The following is a 22145-nucleotide window of genomic DNA, read 5'->3' on the forward strand; positions in this document are numbered from 1 at the left end:
TTTCCCACTCTCTACCTCCCAGAACTTTTCTGGGCCAAATTCTGCACTGGCTTAAGACATTGACTTCAGTACAGAATGTGGCTCAGATCCCTGTGTTCTCCAGTGGAATTATAAGACAGGCCCTTATTTTTCTCTACAGGTGTTACTATTTATAGCTTTCAAAAGCCGATAGGTATTCCCAGAGTAGTTCTTGAGGTCATGGTAAAATGCTAACAGACCTCTTTTGTAGTCATCCTTTATGCAGAAATTGTTGATGAATCCTGTCATTGCGATGGGAAAGGGAGTCTTTACACATAATCTTAGCAAGGTTCCTATTACTAAAAATAAAATCTGTACTTATTAATAATGCTTGCATAGTGACCGTCAAGCCAATATACATCTGCAGATGACAGCAAATTGCATGACTGAAATATAGGTGAATGTGGTTGAAGCATGAACATTATAACAACCCTTCTTGCATGTTTCTCTCTTATTTAGGTTTTTTAAGTTCATGTTTCTGACTTCTTTTGAGTTGTTTTTTCCACCCTTTTATAGTCTTCCACTGCTACTTTCCTATTGTTCGGGATGTTCTATTAGGCTTTAAAGTGCCACAATGATGGATGCACAGCAGTTCAATACCCATGTATAACTATGGTCAGCTTAGCATAGTTGTTTGTTTGACTTGGGTGGAGGTTTGCCCATTCTATTTTTTTAAACAATTACGTATCCTGGAGTTATTTCATCATATTTATGTCAGTGCATTTGTGCTTACAGGCATTCATTCTACACAGAACAATTCCTTGTAGAGAAGGAATGTTGTCTCTGTAATCCCAGCCCGGTTAACAAGGGAGGGCAAAGTGCCTTAAAGGACCATATTCTGGCTGTTAGTAGTTAGGTTAAAGTACTAGACTTGGGAGAGGAATTGCTGTTCAAGTCCAGGCATGTGTCATTTTCTTGGTATTTTAAATAGGAAGGTCTGCTTAACTCTTACCTTTGTGCTTTCTACCATTTCACGAGGACATTGTTAATGAGAGAGGAAAAATGGTAGATTTTAAGAACATTTTGTTTAAGGGGCTGATTTTGATCTCATACCTGTTTTACACCTGTGAAATTCCATTTACTTCAATGGAGTGAAATTATTGCTGATTTACAAGTGAGATCAGAATCATATCCTATGGGTAAGATTTGACCTCTGCTCCAACCACTTTACACTGCATAAAAGGGCTAAAATGTGGTAAAAGGGCTCCAAAAACCCTGAATCCTCCTGAGAGAATTCTCCTGACACAGGAGCTGCAAAAGACAGTCATAAGACTCTCTTCCAGGGACACTATTGCAAGACCTCACATGGGGGGCGGGGATGACAATTAGGGCCCAGGCACCGCAAAGGGAGAACAGGGAGTTTGAACCCCAAAGAATAGGCAATTGAATCAACTGATTGTATACTGTGTTATTGAATAAGGCCTTTATGAAAGCTTGTAATGTTTTAAACTTAATAATCACATATATATATATATATATGCAATTGTTATGTATTTGTATATATAGAGAACTGTGCTCAAAACTTTGACTCCACCTCATAGCAGGGCAGTGAATCAGTGATCAGACAGGGGGAGACAATCTCCAAGCCAGATGTTACACAAAACCAAACTCAGGTAATGAGCCATTGTTCAACACAGGAAAAGACAATGATGGGCCATTAAAGTTAATGGAAAGACACTGAGAGAATTGGGGATTTCCCCACTTTGAGTATCTTTAGTGACCGTAGGTAAAAAAAAAACCCTAGAAACATTTTTAAAATGGAAGGGATTTGAAGTGAAAGGTATCCAGAAACATAGGCGTCGACTTCTTCTGGCGCCGGTGGGTGCTCAACTCCCTTCTGCCCCCAGCCCCGCCCCGACTCCACCCCTGCCCTGCCCCCATTCCAAAGCTTCCCTAAAATTCCCTGTTCCAACTCCGCCCCCTCCTGCCCGCATTCCAACCCCTTCCCCAAAGTCCCCACCCCAACTCCGCCCCCTCCCTGCCCCTATTCGACTCCCTCCCCAAATCCCCGCCCCGGCTCTGCCTCTTCCCCCCTCCTCCCCTGAGCACGCCACGTTCCTGCTCCTCCCCCTTCCTTCCTAGAACTTGCTACAGCTGTTTGGTGGTGGCAAGCGCTGGGAGGGAGGGAGGAGCCAAGACGCGGCACGCTCGGAGGAGGCAGAGACGGGGGTGGGGGCGTGAAGCAGGGAGCTTGGCTGCCGGTGGGTGAAGAGCACCCACTAATTTTTCCCTGTAGGTGCTCCAGCCCCAGAGCACCCACGGAGTCATGCCTATGTCCAGAAACTGAGGGACAGCCTCTAGAGGCGGGAAGCTGTCTGCGAAATTCTGGATCCCTCTGGGAAACTGTGCAAAGACAAGAGGTAACTTGTATTAGAAAAGGGTGTAAAGCCTGAGTTTGCATCTTTATGCTTATTTTCTGTGTAACTTGTACACGTTTGCTCTCCCTTACTGTTTCATCTTTGATTCTGTGGGGTTTTTTTGTAAATAAACCTCTTGTTTACCCCAAGCAGGTCTCTATTGTGCCAACTGTGTGGAGGCCAAAGTAAGCTGGTATCTGGGGGGCTGGTTTCACACCTTTGAGGGTGATGAACCAGAGGGAAAAAGTCTGAGTGTCTGGTGGTTAAGAACTCAGGAGAGACGGATTTGGGGAGACATGGGACTGGAAGGTCTGTTGGCGTCACCCTGCAAGTGGTAACTCGGCATGGCGGAAGCCAGGGTGAGGCCTTGAGCTCGTGGGCAGACTCCTGGTATAACGGACTTGAGCCATAGCAACACAACATCATGGCGCTCCAAGGTTACAAGGCAGGCAGTGACAGAACCCCTTACTGGTCTGGGTGATCTCCAAAATGTCAGAGGGTGGTGTCACAGTGGGAAGGGAGTAGTAGGGACAAGGTTCCTGCATGCAGTGCCCTCGAGCAGCACTACCACAAATAGGGCAGCCTGAGGAGGTTGTAGTAACTTAGGGTAGGTCTACACATAGGGCAGGTCTACACTTAAAATGCTGCAGGGGTGCAGCTGCACCAGCGTTGTTGTGCCACTACAGTGCTTCAGTGAAGACACGACCTACGCTGACAGGAGGGCTTCGCCCATTGGCATAGATACTCCATCTCTGCGAGAGGCGGTAGCTATGGCGACAGCAGAAGCCCTCCTGTCAACATAGCACCGTTTACAATGCGGGTTAGGTCAGTCTAACTGCGTCACTCAGGGGTGTGGATTTTTACACCCCTGAGCTACATAGTCATATCAACTAATTTGCTGCTTCCGCCATATATTTCACTTTAATACAATTTGCTCTAAATTAAGTTTAAAACTGATATTTGAAAAGTTATGAAAAATCTCCTATAGACAAAGAGATCCAACATTAACATCACTGGGAAACTCCTTCTCAAGTACACTTTAATGCACCTCCAGTATCTGGGGAATGAGGTGGAAATGTAGAAACTAATCCCCAAATACCTTTCTAACGCCATGTTCATGATTGGATAGGTAACTTTATCCCATAGCGGAAGCTGAACAACTTTGCATATACATAGAAATAAAGAACTATGACCAAAACATCCCTTCACTGATATTAAGAAATTATTTTGCAGTAGACAAAACATTATTGTTAAAACTAGCCATTATATTACAGTGGAAAACAGGGAAGGAGTCAGGGCAATAAATTACTAAGTGTACAACAGAGTGCATTCACTGAAATCCTTTGACTCTGGGTCCAATCCTGCAAAGCCTTTGGCCCTGTTCAACAAAGAATTTAAATATGTGCATTACTTTAAGCACAAGAATATTTCCACTGAAGTCAATGGGACTACCTAAGTGCTTAAGTTATATACTGTGCTAAATCAAAGCCTCTATGCCCAGAAAGCCTTCAATGCATGCAGTCAGCTTGTGGAATCAGGATCAGGCCAAGTATGAACTTCTCCTAGATTGTTTTGCTTACTGTTACAATTTTTCGGAACTGTTTTCACAAACAAAAGCTTGTTTGCCTTAAAAATCCCCCATCGATTTCCAACAATTTGTTGAAATCTTCAATTCAGATATATTGAAACCTACCTCAAAAATGGCTTGTTGTGACCCCTTCACACTTTCCATATAATTATGTCTCCTTGAAAATGCATCCAGCAGCAGTATTTATAGAAAAGAAATTGTTACCAAGTTACTAATTGTTTTTATTGTGTTTAGTTTTGTATTCAGTCCTGTTCCCATTGATTCCAGTAGAAATTTTTGGTCATTGATTTCAAATGGGAGTAGGTAGGAGCCCGAGCTATAATAAGTGTATATTTGCTTTTGCTCTTACAAAAAGCATAAGGGTCATTCTAAAACTGATAGTTAACAGCACTCTTCCGTAGGCTCAAAAGAAGGGGTGTGTTTTTTAAGTAATAGGACTAGCGTTCTAGTCTGTGCGCTGCAGATGTATGTGGTTTGAGAGGAGGTGGGATCTCCACACTTGCAACTAAGGTTACATTATGAAGCTAATTTTGATCCCCTTTGTAACACTCAGAAAAAAAATCCTCATGCATTCACATTTTTAGACACTGTCAGTACAATGTTATGGCAAAGTATTTTTAATGTCTGTTTCTTGTGACTAATGCTGTATTCTTAGTTTAATAGGAAAAGTGAATAACGGTAGCAATTTCTAGTAAAATTGTGTATGCATGTAAGCTTGCATTTGAGACCAATCAGTATGTAGTCATTTTCTCACTAGATGCTGATACCTTCAGTCAAGGCTCCTTTCCTTTCCTCTTTCCTACTTACAATCTTTTCCCTAGAGGCCATTTGAGTGTCTAGTCTTATTTGAATCTTTTCTTTTGCTTATAGTCAAAAAGAGCCCTTTACATGCTTTATTTTTCCTCGTAAATATTTCTCTTAAAGATATTTTCCTCATTCCTATGTGCACATAATTTAAACTGAAAAATATCTGAGTCCTTCTCTAGTAACTACCAAACTACATTCCTAGCTTTCTTACTGTGGTTTGCTTGATACAATATTTATTCTTTTAAAAGAACAAACAAGCTACCCTCTTTTCTGTTCTAGCCAAGAGTCATCCTGGCTAACAGCTGGGAAAATTCTCTTTAAAGACTATTTTTGATACAAAGTTTGAAAATCTTTTCTTGGTCAAGGGTTACTGCCTTCTACTTCCAACATTTGAAAGATGAAGGTTTAGTCTCTGCTTGAATGAAGGGCGTATTTTCTGTTCTGAAATACATGCAAGTTGCCCAGAGAGCTTTCAGGTAGTTTTCTTATCATTGTTGCAGCCACTTAGTGCTCAACTTAGAGTGTTGCTTTATCTTTTATTGTTATTACATTCAGCAGTAAAATGCCTAAGTGAAAGTCAACACTTAATGCTTGAATGGTCTTATTGCTAAGATTCAGTCCGGACACGTGGATTAAATTCCTGGCTCTGCCACAGACACCTCGTGTGGCCTTGGACAGGCCACATCACCTATCTGTGCCTCACTTTCACCAGCTATAAAATGGATTAACGATACCTACCTACCTTTGTGAACGGCGTTGAGATTTACAGATGAAAAAGTGCTATACTATTGCAAAGAATAATTAATAGTGACTACTACAGAATGGAGATTTTCTACTAGAAAAATAATGTTTATTATCATGAAATATACAGTATCTGATATACACTGCAGTGAAACTGACTCTGAGACTTGGAGTTGTTCTGATGTCTTTTTTCACCAGGGAGCCAGGGGGGAGATCATGATTGACCAAGACAGCTTAAAATCCTGGGGTGAGATTCCATGTGGCACCTCTAAGAGGCACAATACAGAACTCAGAGCCCAGAAGGAGGATAGGTAAGGCAGCTTTTAGCCACATGCGTGCTCTCTGATCCTGGGCTTTTCTGAGGGCTGGAGAGGTCCCCAACCTAATTTACAAAGCTCTGCTATGGCCCCATTCCCAACACACTCTACTGCCCGCAGCCCACTACCTATGCTCGAGCTTGGTAGGGGGTCTTCTGGAAGTAGCCTATTATCCAAACTTCCCAGCCAGAACTGGGGCTTTTAAGGCTCTTTTGCATCTCTCTGGCCCTATTATGCAGAGTAAAGAGGCTGCAGCAGGGATGAGAATCTTACCTTTGGTCTTTTCACTCTGATTTGTACTCTATATAGAAAGCTGCATGTCAAGCCATTCCACAATAGCTTTGGCTAACACGCACTGTGCATGTAGGCCTATACCTATAAATATAAATAACAGACAGAGCAGAGAGAAGGAAGCTGCATATAAGGCACCACTGTATGCTCCCGTGCTATAATTTTAAACAATCTATATTCCGAGCAGGAGAAAGCTTAAATGTCACATTTTCTATCCTGGTGACTGCTAGATTAAATGCTGATATTTGCAGATGGTTTTAGTAAAAATGAAGAGAAACTGTATCAGTTCAACTGTATCAGTTCATCCCAAATTAGGGGTAAAAATCTCATTATGTAAGAAATAATCCAAAATATGGCCATCCTCTTTTTGAGTGGGAGAGGAGGTCTTGAACAAGAAGGGGTGACTTGATGTATGTGGACATGGACAGTAGTGTGACCTGGCATTTCATACAAGTGTCAGCATCTAACATGGCAAGGGGGGCTGAGATGCCAGTGAAGAATTAGCCTTGTCATTGTGCACAAATCTGAGGGAACATCATCCTAATTAGGGCTTGAGTGGGAGTCTTTCCACTGACATCAATGGGAGTTGGGCAGACCCTTGAGCTTTCCTATATGGGCTTATATTAGCACTGCTTAAGAAGTGGCACATTAAAATAAAGTTTGCAAGTGAAGTACTACTTTGGTTTCCTTCACAAGTGTAATCAAGGGCTTTGCAGGAGAGGGGGGAAATCAGCATTTTTGTTTCATTTGGGAAACAGGTAGTTTTTCTGGTTTAAAATTGGTGAGCCCTGAGAATTGGATTGTTAAATTAGATTGTTTTCTGTTGGACTTCCTATTACCCTGAAAAGGGTGGGATTAAACTGTGACTGGGCTGGAGGGCTAAATGAAGGGAGGGTGAACAACCAGAGGCCTGAAGTGGATGTCAGCAGGGGGTGCTAGCTGGGACAAGAACTGCTACACCATGCCCAGCCATGAGTTGGTGCTCCAGGGGCAACCCCACTCTTTTACAAGGTGATAGGATGCAGTGGTAAAAAGAATGCTGGTGACCAGTTTACCCTAATGTTCCTGGTGCTGCAGCAATAGTGGGAGAATTTCACACGTAGTTCCTTATAGGTACAGCCATAGCATAGTCAAAGCTATTGCAGCTTGGTTCACTTGATTTAGTGATGCTTTTCTGGCTTTTTTTTATTATTTATTACTTCTATCATTACAGAGCCAACAAAATCCTGGGAGAGAGAGCTGGAGTCTACTGTGGCTTGTGTGTCATTCCTGATATTTAAATTCTGAATGCAGAATCTGTTTTTGCTTCTGAGTGGTGAGGCATGAACCAGAAAAGACTCAGCTTAATGTTTAAAGCCCGGGTTGAGTTTACAAGCAGGACAGGAAAAACTCAAAATATGGCATTTTTCCTAAATAGAACAGGTTTGATCTGGAATTAAGGGAATAATCAATCTGTAATCACATTGTTATTTTTAAAATCACTTTCCAGGCTATACCTGCACTTTCAGAAGCTCATTACATTACATTCCTCACTGACCATACAAAAAATGCGGGGCCAGGTCTCAAGCTGGTGTAAATCAAGGCTGCTCTATTGGTTTTAATGGCACTAAATCAATGTATACAAGATGCAGATGTTGCCTATGGTTTGTGGTTTATCAGTACAGGAAGGTATACACACCTCTTTGAAGTAATTACCAGTTATCAAATCTATACAAAACATAGTTATAAAAAGATATAGTAACATTTCAGTGGCTGAGAAACCCTGCTCTTCAGAGGCTATGACATTTACAGCTGTAGATTATAATACTTTATATTTAATGCCTCTCATCTGAGAACATCAATGCCTCTCATGAGGGGCTTATTCTCTAAAACAAAGCTAAGATCTAGTTGTTGTCAGCTTCTTATTCATTATTTGTGTTGTGATAGTGCCTAGGAGCCCCAGTTATGGACCACAGTGCTAGTTACTGTACAAACACAGAATAAAAAGTTGGTTTCTCACCCAAAGACCTTACAATTTAGGCATAAGACAAGAGACAACAGATGGCTACAGATAGATACACAGGGGAACACAAGAAAACAACACACGGGGGAACACAAAAAAAGAATAAGACATGATACACAGTGATCTGATCACGCCAGCTGCTAACCATTGTTGGTTTTTGTAGGCATCACAGCAAAAGGAGCTTTTTAAGAAGAGACTTGAATGGGGATAATGAGGTAACTTTGCAGATGTAGCCTTCCCTGCTTATCATTACATTCTAACTGAACTTTTAGGCAAATATGGATAAGGAAGCATCTTAGAAAGTTACTTACACCAATGAATTAATGTAACATATACGTTTTTCATCGCAGGCCTTTGTTGTATAATATCAAAATGTACCAGAGTTTTGTAAGGCAGAAATCTGACTTTCTTGGCGCCTGATAGGGAAACAGTGGGGGCAAAAGACGTATCTGGTTTCAAGACCATGCTTAATAAGTTTATGGAAGGGATATGATGGGATAGCCTAATTTTGGCAATTAATTGATCTTCGACTATTAGCGGTAAATATGCCCAATAGCCTGTGATGGGATGTCAGATGGGCTGGGATCTGAGTTAATACAGAGAATTCTTTCCTCAGTGTCTGGCTAGTGAGTCTTGCCCACATGCTCAGGGTTTAGCTGATCACCGTATTTGGGGTCGGGAAGGAATTTTCCTCCAGGGCAGATTGGCAGAGGCCCTGGGGGTTTTTCACCTTCCTCTGCAGCTTGGGGTAGGGTCACTTGCTGGAGGATTCTCTGTACTTTGAAGTCTTTAAACCATGATTTGAGGACTTCAATAGCTCAGTCGTAGGTTAGGGGTTTGTTACAGGAGTGGGTGGGTGAGATTCTGTGGCCTGCGTTATGCAGGAGGTCAGACTAGACGATCATAATGATCCCTTCTGACCTTAAAGTCTATGATTCTATGATAGAATACCAATTGAAGTTAACAGAGCTTTTCCATTGCCTTCACTGGGCTTTGTATCAATCTCTTGTTCCCCTGGTACCTGGGTCACAACAGTCACAAAAATCACAATAGAATTGACTGTACAGTTTTACTATGCTAAGAGCCTTTACAGACTCCCAGTGTGATTCTGTGGTTGCTGACTGGTCTACAAAAGATATCTTACCTTTTTTTTTTATAAATGTGATTGAGTGCAGTTCAGACAGGGATAATGAAGAAACGAGTGAATCTATCAATCCTATTTTTATCGTGGGTGACGGAAAATAGAAATGACTCATGCTTTCACTCATCATTTGGCAGGCTCATCACACTCTGCAGCAAAGTTTAATCGTATTGTGTAGTGGCTTGGGCCAGGTTTCTGACTGGGAATGTGGGCTGGGGCAGCTCTGCGGCTTCCTGTCTCAGTTTTCCCTTTTGGACTCCTCAGTAACCCACAAAAGGCTTTCACAAGTCCAAAAACAATAGCCCTTCTTGGGGGTCTCGTTTATTAACATAAAGTTGGAAACAAACACAAATGAGTCTTCCACCGCTGCCTCAAGTTGGACACCTCCCTGAGGGTCTGTCTATCTTCCGGTTTCCAAGTTGGACACAGTTTTTCAGCCCTTCCCAAGTTTGGTTCAGTCTTTCCCCTTAACCCATCGTGGGATCCTTTAGGTCACTCCTGCTCTCTTCTGAGCAGCCACTCACACACCTTACTAGCTGGAGTCTTTCACAGGCGTCTGTCTGCCTTCTGGTCTCCTCTCAAGCCAGCACCCTACTGCTGGACTTCCTTCCTTCAATGATCAACCCTGCATAGGTGTATCAGGGTGTGGCTAATGGAACAAGACTGACTGGTACAAGGCCTCTGGCCCTTAAAAGTGCATGCCACCCTGTTACAGTTATGCTAATAAATTCATTATTCTGGCTTCAGAGAAGCAGCATGAGATTTAAGATTCATCCCAGACTACTAAATAAAGGACTGGTCCTACAGTCATTTGACTCAAAAGAGTTTTGCTAGCATAGGAACTGCAAGATTGAGTCTGTCATAGTATATGGAATTAAATGCCATCTTAAACAGGAAGTGTTTATTAAATAAAACAACTACAAACTCAGACACAATCAGACTTCCCACCCCACTGGAGTTCCAGCTTTGTCTCCCTTGTTTACAGAGGACTACACCCTCAATGCAGCATGCAGAGGCAGAGCGGCTGAATAATATTCTGCAAATAAGCAAATAATTGGAAGGCCTCATAAGAGATTCTGTGGCATTTGGAGGCAGCTGATGAGGAGTGAGTGGCTTTAATCACAGAGGCAGGGTTTCTGGCACTTTGATAAGAGCATGGTATCGGAGGCAGTGGGAGGAGTGTGCCAGATACTCGAGTCCAAAGACCTTTAGCAACTGAAGCACCTACAGTGCTTGCTTCAGCCATGGTACGCCTGGTTTAGTACCAGGGACTGTGTCATAGAAATTTGGTACCATGGCATGCTGGAGACTCCATGAAAAACTGCTGTTACAATTATAGTGCAGGTTTCAGAGTAACAGCCGTGTTAGTCTGTATTCGCAAAAAGAAAAGGAGTACTTGTGGCACCTTAGAGACTAACCAATTTATTTGAGCATAAGCTTTCATGAGTGAGCTTATGCTCAAATAAATTGGTTAGTCTCTAAGGTGCCACAATTATAGTGCAGTTACCATGCTATGTAATGCAATTCTGGTGCAGTTACAGTGCAATGTACAATTACAGTATGTTACAGTGCAATATTATAATGCAAATTACTTCTACTGAGCATAGCAAATCAGATAAGCCATGCAGAAGGTTGGTTAGACTCTGTGCATAAATATATTAAACTTATCAAGCAATGGCAGTAAATCCAGATGCACATGTGGTTATACATTTGCCCATGAATTATTGTATGTAATATTTGAAAATATGCATTTCCTGGATAATATTATATAATATGGGCTGTTGATTAATTGCAGTTAACTCATGTGATTAATTCAAAAAAATTAATCACAGTTTTAATCGCACTGTTAAGCAATACCAATTGAAATTTATTAAATATTGTGGATACTTTTCTACATTTTCATTTATATTGTGTTCTGTGTTGTAATTGAAATCAAAGTGTATATTATTTTTATTACAAATACCTGCACTGTAAAAATGATAAACTAAAGAAATAGTATTTTTCAATTCACCTCATATAAGTACTGTTGTGCAATCTCTTTGTCGTGAAAGTGCAACTTACAAATGTAGATTTTTTTTTGTTACATAACCGCACTCAAAACCAAAACAATGTAAAACTTCAGAGCCTACAAGTCCACTCAGTCCTACTTCTTGTTCAGCCCATCACTGGGCTTGTCTACACCATGCAGCTCTTAGCAACAAGGCTGTGTCGACACAGCCTTGTCGCTAAAAGTCAGCGTGCGTAAACACTTTGTTGGTTCTTTCTTGGCACTTTTGCCGACAAAATACTTCCAGCCCTGCGAGTGGCGTTAGCTTTGTAAGCAGGAGAGCGCACCTGCCGACAAAGCCACGTTCACACTGCCACTTGCATCGGCAAAACTTTTGTCTTTCACGGGGAGGCTTTTTTAAGTACCCATGAAAGACAAAAGTTTTGTTGACAACTTCGCAGTGTAGACATATCTGCTAAGACAAACAAGTTTGTTTACATTTACAGGAGATAATGCTGCCCTCTTATTATTTACAGTGTCACCAGAAAGTGAGAACAGGTGTTCACATAGGATTTTTGTAGCCAGCATTGGAAGCTATTTACATGCCAGATATGCTAAACATTCGTATGCCACTTCATGCTTTGGCCACCATTCCAGAGGACACGCTTCCATGCTGATGACGCTCGTTAAAAAAATAATGTGTTAATTAAATTTGTGACTGAACTCCTTGGGGGAGAACTGTATGTCTCCGGCTCTATTTTACCTGCACTCTGCCACATATTTCATGTTATAGTAGTCTCGGATGATGACTCAGCACACTGTTGTTCATTTTAAGAACACTTTCACTGCAGATTTGACAAAACGCAAAGAAGGTACCAATGTGAGATTTTTAAAGATAGCGACAGCACTCGACCCAAAGTTTAAGAATCTGAAGTGCCTTCCAAAATCTGAGAGGGATGAGGTGTTGCATATGCTTTCAGAAGGCTTAAAAGAGCAACATGCCAATGAGGAAACTACAGAACCCGAACCACCATAAAGGAAAATCAACCATCTGCTGGTGGCATCTGACTCAGATGATGAAAATGAACATGCGTCGGTCCACTCTGCTTTGGACTGTTATCAAGGAGTACCCATCATCAGCATGGATGCATGTCCTCTGGAATGGTGGTTGAAGCGTGAAGGGACATATGAATCTTTAGCGCATCTGGCATGTAAATATCTTGTGACGCTGGCTACAACAGTACCATGAGACCGCCTGTTCTCACTTTCAGGAGACATTTTGAACAAGAAGCGGGCATAGCATTATCTCCTGCAAATGTAAAAAAACTTGTTTGTCTGAATGATTGGCTGAACAAGAAATATGACTGAGTGGACTTGTAGGCTCTAAAGTTTTACATTGTTTTATTTTTGAATGCAGTTATTTTTTTGTACATACAGTAATTCTACATTTGTAAGTTCAATTTTCATGATAAAGAGATTGCATTTCAGTACTTGTATTATGTAAACTGAAAAAGACAATTCTTTTGTTTTTTTTACAGTGCAAATACTTGTAATCAAAAATAAATATAAAGTGAGCACTGTATACTTTGTATTCTGTTTGTAATTTAAATCAATATATTTGAAAATGTAGAACACATCCAAAATATTTAAATAAATGGTATTCTATTATTGTTTAACAGTGCAATTAATTGCAATTAATTTTTTTAATTGCGCGATTAATCATGATGTAGAAGGGTTTGGCTGGGGTTCGTTCCCCTCCGGTACAGCAGGGAACCACACCGCCTCGCTACTTCCTTCCAGTTGCTGGTGGGGAATTAGCCGGGCAGCGGGAGTCTCTCGCAGTGGCAGATATAGAGGCAAACACAAACAGTTATTCACGCCCGGCCCGTGGTTTGCGGGCCATAGTGAGTCAATGGCTCAGGCCCTTAGGCTAAGGGGCTGAGCAAACAGTTATATAATTGGCAGGCCCAAGCCCTGGGTCAGGGTGGGGCAGCAAAGAGTCAGTGGCTCAGGCCCTCAGGCAGGGGCTGAGCAAAGGCAGCTAACCATCACCGTATGTCTCCTGGGTGCTGGCAGACACGGTACTGCATTGCTACACAGCAGCAGCTTATTGCCTTTTGGCAGCAGACAGTGCAGTAAAACCGGTAGCCATCGTCAATGTAGTCCGGGGTACTCTTTTAACCCTCCTCGATGAGGTCAGGGGCGCCTGGGCAAACATGGGAGTGACTCAGCCAAGTCGTTATCCCTTTAAGTTTCGTCTCATGGCGATTCAGTCCTGCCGGCAGTCCTACTGCACCGTCTTTTAATGAGCAGCCAGGAGACGATGATGGCCAGCAGTCATACTGCACTGCCTTCTGCCGAGCACCCAGGAGATGACGATGGCTAGCAGTCGAACTGCAGTCTTCTGCCAGCAAGATGTATAAAGATAGATGAAGTGGATCAAAACAAGAAATAGACCAGATTTGTTTTGTATTCATTTTCTCCTCCCTTCTTCCCTCCCTCCATGAAATCAACAGCCTGCTAAACCCAGTTTTGAGTTCTATCCTTGAGGTTTTGAGTTCTATCCTTGAGGGGGCCATTCTGTTTCTCGCAAAGCCACCCCCTTTGTTGATTTTAATTCCCTGTCAGCCAACCCTGTAAGCCATGTTGTCGGTCGCCCCTCCCTCCATCAGAGCAACAGCAAACAATCATTTCGCACCCTTTTCCCTGGATTGCCCGAGCAGGAGCAGACGCCATAGCACAGCAAGCATGGAGCCCGGTCAGCTCACCGCAGCAGTTATGACCATTGTAAACACCTCGCACATTATCATGCAGTTTATGTAGAACCAGCACCTGAAAAACCAGACGAGGAGGCGACGGAAGCGGGGTGATGAGGACATGAGCATACTTTTCTCTAAAACTGCAGTCCCCCGCAATTTGGAGATCATGGGGTTAATGGGGCAGGCTCATGCCGTGGAACACCGATTCTGGGCACGGGAAACAAGCACAGAGTGGTGGGACCGCATAGTGTTGCGGGTCTGGGATGATTCCCAGTGGCTCCGAAACTTTCGCATGCGTAAGGGCACTTTCATGGAACGTTGTGTATTGCTTTCCCCTTTGCTGAAGTGCAAGAATACCAAGATGAGAGCAGCCCTCACAGTTCACAAGCGAGTGGCAATAGCCCTGTGGAAGCTTGCAACATCAGACAGCTACCGGTCAGCCGGTAATCAATTTGGAGTGGGCAGATTTACTGTGGGGGTTGCTGTGATGCAAGTAGCCAACGCAATCATTGAGCTGCTGCTATCAAAGGTAGTGACTCTGGGAAATGTGCAGGTCATACTAGATGGCTTTGCTGCAATGGGATTCCCTAACTGTGGTGGGGCTATAGACGGAACCCATATCCCTATCTTGGGACCGGACCACCAGGGCAGCCAGTACATAAACCACAAGGGGTACTTTTCAATGGTGCTGCAAGCACTGGTGGATCACAAGGTACATTTCACCAACATCCACGTTGTATGGCCAGGAAAGGTTCATGACGCTTGTGTCTTAAGGAACTCTGGTCTGTTTAAACGGCTGCAGGAAGGGATTTATTTCCCAGACCAGAAAATAACCGTTGGGGATGTTGAAATGCCAATAGTTATCCTTGGGGACCTAGCCGACCCCTTAATGCCCTGGCTCATGAAGCCGTACATAGGCACCCTGGACAGTAGTAAGGAGCTGTTCAACTATAGGCTGAGCAAGTGCAGAATGGTGGTAGAGTGTGAATTTGGATGTTTAAAGGGTCGCTGGCGCAGTTTACTGACTCGCTCAGACCTCAGCGAAACCAATATTCCCATTGTTATTGCTGCTTGCTGTGTGCTCCACAATCTCTATGAGAGTAATGGGGAGACGTTTATGGCGGGGTGGGAGGTTGATGCAAATCACCTGGTCACTGAATATGCGCAGCCAGACACCAGGGCAGTTAGAAGAGCACAGCAGGAAGCGCTGCGCATCAGAGAATCTTTGAAAACCAGTTTCATGACTGGCCAGGGTACTGTGTGACACTTCTGTTTTTTCTCCTTGATGAAAACCCGCCCCCTTGGTTTGCCTCTAAATTCCCTGTAAGCCACCCACCCTACCCCCTTCGATCACAGCTTGCTTGCAAAGGAAATAAAGTCACTATCATCTAAAAAACATGTATTCTTTATTAATTGATTATAAAAATAGAGCGATAACTCACAAGGTAGCCCGGTGGGGTGTGGGAGGAGGGTATGAGGGAAGGAAAAGGCCACTTTAAAACTTGTTGAATGACAGCCTTCTGTTGCTTGGGCTGTCCACTGGGGTGGAGTGGTTGTGTGCCTGGAGCCTCCCCATGTTCTTGGGCGTCTGGGTGAGGAGGCTACGGAACTTGGGGATGAGGGAGGGTGGTTAAGTAGGGGCTGCAGCAGCAGTCTGTGATCCTGCTGCCGTTCATGAACCGTTTGATCCCGCAGTAGCCCCAGCATTGCCTCATGCCTCCTCTGATCTTCCTGCTGCCACCTCTCCTAACGTTCATCGGCCACTGTCCTGTACTCTGCTATTGTGTCCCTCCACACAGCTCTGTCAGTGCCAGACGACTGCATGAGCTCAGAGAACATTTCATCGCATGTGCGTTTTTTTCGCCGCCGTATCTGAGATAGCCTTTGGGATGGAGGAGGGAGGCTTGAAACATTTGCAGCTGGTGGAGGAAAAAAAGAGAGTGAAGTATTTAAAAAGATACATTTTACAGAACAATGGCTATACTCTTTCACGGTGAACAACACTATTCACATTACATAGCACATGTGATTTTGGTACAAGGTCGCATTTTGCATCTTATATTGAGTGCCTGTGGCTTTGGTGTTAGAGATAACACACGCAGTGCCGGACAACAGAATTCGGCTTGCAGACAGCTATGGTAAGCCATAGTCTTTCGGCTTCTGCAACCTTCATAACAGCAGCGCCCTCCTTTCCCATACCAAGCAAAGCCCATTGAGTTGGCCATTTAGTGCTGCGGTTTTCCTGTTAACGTGCAGCAGCAGAAACCAAACTAACCCCCTCCCCTCATCCAATTCTCTGGGATGATCGCTTTACCCCTCCCCTCACTGTCTGGCCAGTATCAGGGAAGATCCCTGCTAGCCAAACGTGAACAGCTCAGCGCCAATGCCCCCGCCCCTGCCCCCACCGGGTGGCTAACTATGGGGAGGATTTCTTTTCAGCCACAGGCAAACAGCCCAGTAAGAATGGGCACCTCTGAATGTCCCCTTAATTAAATTCCCCTATTTCAACCAGGTTACCATGAACAATATCACTCTCCTGAGGATAACACAGAGAGATAAATAACAGATGTTGCTTGAATGCCAGCAAACACCGGGACCATACACTGCCAGGCTTTGTCATGCAATGATACCAGATTACTTGTTACTAGCATGGCATGGTAAAGTGTCCTACCATGGAGGACGGAATAAGGCTGCTCTCCCCAGAAACCTGCTGCAAAGGCTTTTAGAGTACCTCCAGGAGAGCTTCATGGAGATGTCCCTGGAGGATTTCCGCTCCATCCCCAGGCACGTTAACAGACTTTTCCAGTAGCAGTACTGGCCACGAATGCATCCCAAGTCCTCAGGGCTACTTAATTATTAAAAAATGCTTGCTTTTATAACATGTATTATATTTTAAAAGGTACTCTCACCAGAGGTCCCTTCTCCAGCTTTGTTGGGTTGGGAGGGTATTTCAGTCAGGGTGATAAAAAGATCCTGGCTGTCGGGGAGAACGGTGTGCTGTGTGCTTTCCCCAAGCTCGTCCTCCTCCTCCTCATCTTCCCCATCTCCAAAATCCTCAGGCATGATGGAGAGTACCCCATCATCGGAGTCCACGGACAGGGGTTGGGTAGTGGTGGCGGCCTCCCCTAGAATTGCATGCAGCTCAGTGTAGAAGCGGTATGTCTGGGGCTCTGTCCTGGAGTGTCCATTTGATTCTTTGGTTTTCTGATACGCTTGTGTGAGCTCCTTAAGTTTCACGCGGCACTGTGTTGCGTCCCTGACGTAGCCTCTGTCCCTCATGGCCTCAGATTTTTTGAAATGTTTTGGCATTTTCTCTTTTGGAACGTAGTTCTGATAGCACGGATTCCTCTCCCCATACAGCGATCAGATCCAGTACCTCCTGTTTAGTCCATGCTGGAGCTCTTTTTCGATTCTGGGACTGCATGGTTAGCTGTGCTGATGAGCTCTGCATGGTCACTTGTGCTGATGAGCTCGCCTGGCCAAACAGGAAATGAGATTCAAAAGTTCCCGGGACTTTTCCTGTACACCTGGCCAGTGCATCCAAGTTCAGAGTGCTGTCCAGAGCAGTCACAATGGTACACTATGGGATAGCTCCCGGAGGCCAATACCTTCAAATTGCGTCCACACTAACCCTAATTCGAAATGGCGATGTCGATTTCAGCACTAATCCCCTCTTTGGGGAGGAGTACAGAAATCAGCTTTAAGAGCCCTTTATGTCGAAAAAATGGCTTCGTTGTGTGGATGGGTGCAGGGTTAATTCAGATTTAACACTGCTAAATCCGACATAAACTCGTAGTGTAGACCAGGCCCAAGGGTCCCACACATGCCTAACACAACATGTGGTGTACCTCATCCAGTGCACTAAATGTCCCAGTCACAATTATGTGGGTGAAACCAGACAATCATTACACTTGAATGAACTCACACAGAAAAATGATAAAAGACAAAAACACCATCTCACCCCTGGTCAAACACTTTTCACAAAGCAATCACTCCATATGTGACCTCTCTGTCCTCGTCCGCAAAGGAAACCTCACAACAGCTTCAAAAGATGAGCACGGGAGTTTAAATTCATATTTTTACTAAAAATCATGGACATAATAAAGACACTGGGTTTATGGCATATTACAATAATCTGTATCTCACCGACCACCCTTTTTAGTCCTCTGACTGCCAGATGCTGAGACTGGATGACAGGAGAAGGATCACATGATAATTGCCCTGTTCTGTTCATTCCCTCTGAAGCATCTGACATTGGCCACTGTCAGAAGACAAGATACTGGGCTAGATGGACCACTCGTTTGACCCACTACGCCCATTCTTGTACTCTTAGCTGTTAACTGGCCACCTCATCTTGAATGGTCTCTTACAATATGTGTTAGCTTCTTATTCTAAACAATTTGTTCCACCTTGTACTTAGCTCTGACACTCTGAGTACTTTTCCCAGACCTGAAGAAGTGCTCTGTGTAAGCTTAAAAGCTTGTCTCTTTCACTGACAGAAGTTCGTCCAGTAAAAGATATTACCTCACCCACCTCTAAGATGAGTCATGACCTAAAATGAAACAAAGAAGGCATTGAAAGGCAACACTGCAGAACTACAAGGTCTTGTTATTAATCATTAATAATTATTTCTTCAATGCCATGAGATAAAGAGAAAGGTTCCTGCCATCAAAAGCCTCCAAACTACAAGTAACTGAAATCTCAGCATGACTAAGAGTATGTCTATTCTGCAATTAAAAATCTGAAGCTAACTTGAGGTCACAGGCAGTGCTTAATTTGTAATGAAAGAGGTGCCAGGGCTCAAGCAATTTTTGTACATTTATAACTGATGTAGCAAGCCCAGAGATGCCGGGGCTATAAACTGCCAAGCCTCCAGGTGCCGGGGCTCACCCCTGGCAAGTCCTGGCACAGATTAAGCATTGGTCACGGGGCTTGGGCTGAGGAACTGTTTAACTGCGGTATAGACATTCAAGCTTGGGCTGCAGCCCAACCTTGGGGACTCTCCCACCTCACAGGGTCTTAGAGCCCGGGCTCAAGCCCAAGCCCAAACATCTACACCACAGTGAAACAGCCCCTTAGCCCAAGCCCCTTGGCTTGAGTCAGCTGGCATGGGTCAACCACAGGTTTTTAATTGCAGTGTAGACGTACTCTAATGGTGGCAGAATCAGACCCTAGGTTAAGAAGGCATTACTGTGTCCAGTGAATTACTTAGGTCAATAGGGAAGGAACAACAGGAAAGATACTGAAATAGGGACAATGGTCATGAACATCATAAATACACAGAAGACTTTTTGAGCGTTAGGGAGGTCAAGGGTGGCTGAAGGGAATAAAGATATTGAGCAGGCAAGGGCAAAGGAGATGGAGGAAGAGATAGGAGTAGCTGAGCAGACGGATGTGGAAAAGATGTAAAAAGAAGAGAGATTAGTGGTGGGAGTGTGCGGGTGAGTATCCAAAAACAGAAGAGAAAAAAAAAAGAAAAGAATTAGGTATCATTTTGGAAGAACATGATGATGTTGAAATTGTACCTTTGCAAATATATATATGGCAGATTTTTTTTCTTGAAATGATTAAAGAACAAAGTATGCCATCCCTGTCTCCCAGACATTCAAACGCTTCCCCCTGAAGGTCTAGGAAAGGATCAAGAAAACAGCATGTATTTCTGCTGTGTGATTCAAGTTTGTTTTCCTTCACTTGGCTGACGGATATTTTTCCACTAGACTTTGCAAAGACCTGGGTTGGATGTTCAACTGTTTGTTTACAAATACAAAAATATCTCTGACATCTGTCTGCATTCTCTCAGTAACTACATCACATTTCCTGCAATTTCCCACAATCACATGCTGACCCTTGCCATAAACTTAGCATAGTTACATTTGCTGAAACACCCTTAGCTTTACTTTTCTTTTTAAATATCACAGCTAATGTAAATTGTTGTTTGGGAGTTGCAAATTTTAAGGGACAAAGTTAAGATGGATGGGTGGCGTAAGTCATCTGGGCTGATAGTGAGTGATGAAAGATGCATCCATGTCCAAAAATTATGGACAAATCATCAGCTGATCAGGGTGCAGTGGTGGAGAGATCAGGAAACCACCTTTGTATCTCTCCCAGTCACAGGCTACCAGGGCAAAACTGGTGGCTTAACTAACTCAGAGCAGCTAGAATAGATCCCCTAGGAACTGGTCCACTATCTGGGGATTGGTGGAACACATTACACAGTGGCTCCACTCTATCTGTCTCCTAACAACTCCCCAGGCCTGTCTCCTGCAACATGGGGTGGGCTGAATCCTTGGTGACCTAATAGGGCAGCTTTCAAGTTAATTTTTGCTACTTCAGTAGCACAAAGTGAATTTGGAGGGCAGAGGCTCTGGCCTTGTAATTTTTTTTTTAAATTAAGTGTGAATTTTTTGTAAAGAAATTACAATATTGTCAAGGGTGTTGGCTGGACTCCACTGATGTGCACATTCAACCTTAACTCTCTTTTAATGAAGATTTTTGTTTACGAGTATGTGGAAAAAGATCAGCGTGTGTGCCCAGTTGTCTCCCAGCTCTCTGCATCCCTGCTGCAGACCCTATTTTCCAAATACAAATGCTTCTTGATTTTTATTTTAGCTCATTAGGCAATTCTTTAGGATAAAGGGGAACATAAAGAAACTATAATGGATAAAATATTGGATCACAATGGAAGAAACCACTTCAGTAACAAGATGATTCATTAAAATGAGCCAATGTTTATATTTCACTATTTGATAACTAAACAAGGATTTATTGTAGAATTCTTAGAAAAAGTTTAGAGTGAAAGACTTAGCCATCTGGTAACTGGGTATACTTTTACAGAAGGGACTGCAAAAATATAAGATAGCTGAAATATTTATATATATATTTTAAATTTTGTGTAGGGACAAAATACACATGGAACTGCCTGTTTTTTGTATTAGCCAACATAAAATAAACCTCATGCTGTAGAATTGTGCAGACGGTCTTAAAAAGAATGTTTTCCTGCCCCCATAACTGCAAGAAAATTGCATTTTATGTAGTAAAAATCATGAGAGTAAATATGTTTACAGGAATGCAAGTCTGACTGGAATTACAAATGAAGTGGCTTAATCAGAAATATAGAGTGATCTATTCATAGCTGTTTCGAGATGCCAAGAACTTTGCAGATGCCATTGGGTCACATTTCATAAAGCGACGGATTATAATGGGGACAGTGTGTGTGAGAATCAAACAAAACTCCTCAGAGATGTATTTTCTGACAAATAAGCAACATTATTCTCCCATGGCATGATTTCATAATTGTTAGCAGTCTCTTATTTTTCATACAGACATGGGCTAGTTGTCTGATCACAGGATGGGGCACAAGGAACTCTTGGGGTGAAGTTCTGTGCTGCCCCTCTGAGATAAACAATACAGATCTCACATTTTATGGGGAGAAGGATAAAGTGGCTTTAAGCCACCCTTACCACCCTCCTGATCTTGGGCTTCTGAAAGGGCTGTAGAAGCCCACAGTGTAATTTAGCTCTGGTGCCCTATATAAATGAAGGGAGCCCTAGGGGATAGCAATGCTGTCTGGATTTTCCACAGCCTTACAACTGTCATAGCTTCTGTTCCAGGGGAATCACCTCCCAGCTGGAAGTGAGGCTTTTAGAGCGTTTTCCATGCTCTGAGCCTTTTAGCTAGAGTAAAGAGGCTGGAGCAGGAATGAGGATCTCATCCATAGTTTGGAATCCCAGTTCTGACACTGACTACTTCTGTGGGTTAGGTATGTTACATTTTTTGCCTATATTTTATCTATGAGTGTGTACAATACTGTAACCTGTTTCTGCTAGTGGTTCTGTTCCACCAGTGGGTTTCAGAGATGGGAGTGCTAGTGTAGAATAGCCATCCGTGTTTTAAGTGCCTTGTCACCTTACCTTTCTCAGTTCTACGTGGCACAGTGCTTAAAACACCAGCAGATCATAGTACCTTGTCTACACTAATGCTCCCATTGCTTTTACCATTGGTGGAGCTGAACCACTGGTTACCACAGTAGGAAAGGTTAGGAAAAAGTTTGTGGTGTAAACAATGGTTGAGTGAGTCAGTGACACAGCCAGGACTAATACCTGAGAGTGAGTAGGTTGAACATGGAGTGACTACACCG

The sequence above is a fragment of the Natator depressus genome, chromosome 7, assembly GCF_965152275.1.
Source record: "Natator depressus isolate rNatDep1 chromosome 7, rNatDep2.hap1, whole genome shotgun sequence".
NCBI classification, from domain to species: domain Eukaryota; kingdom Metazoa; phylum Chordata; order Testudines; family Cheloniidae; genus Natator; species Natator depressus.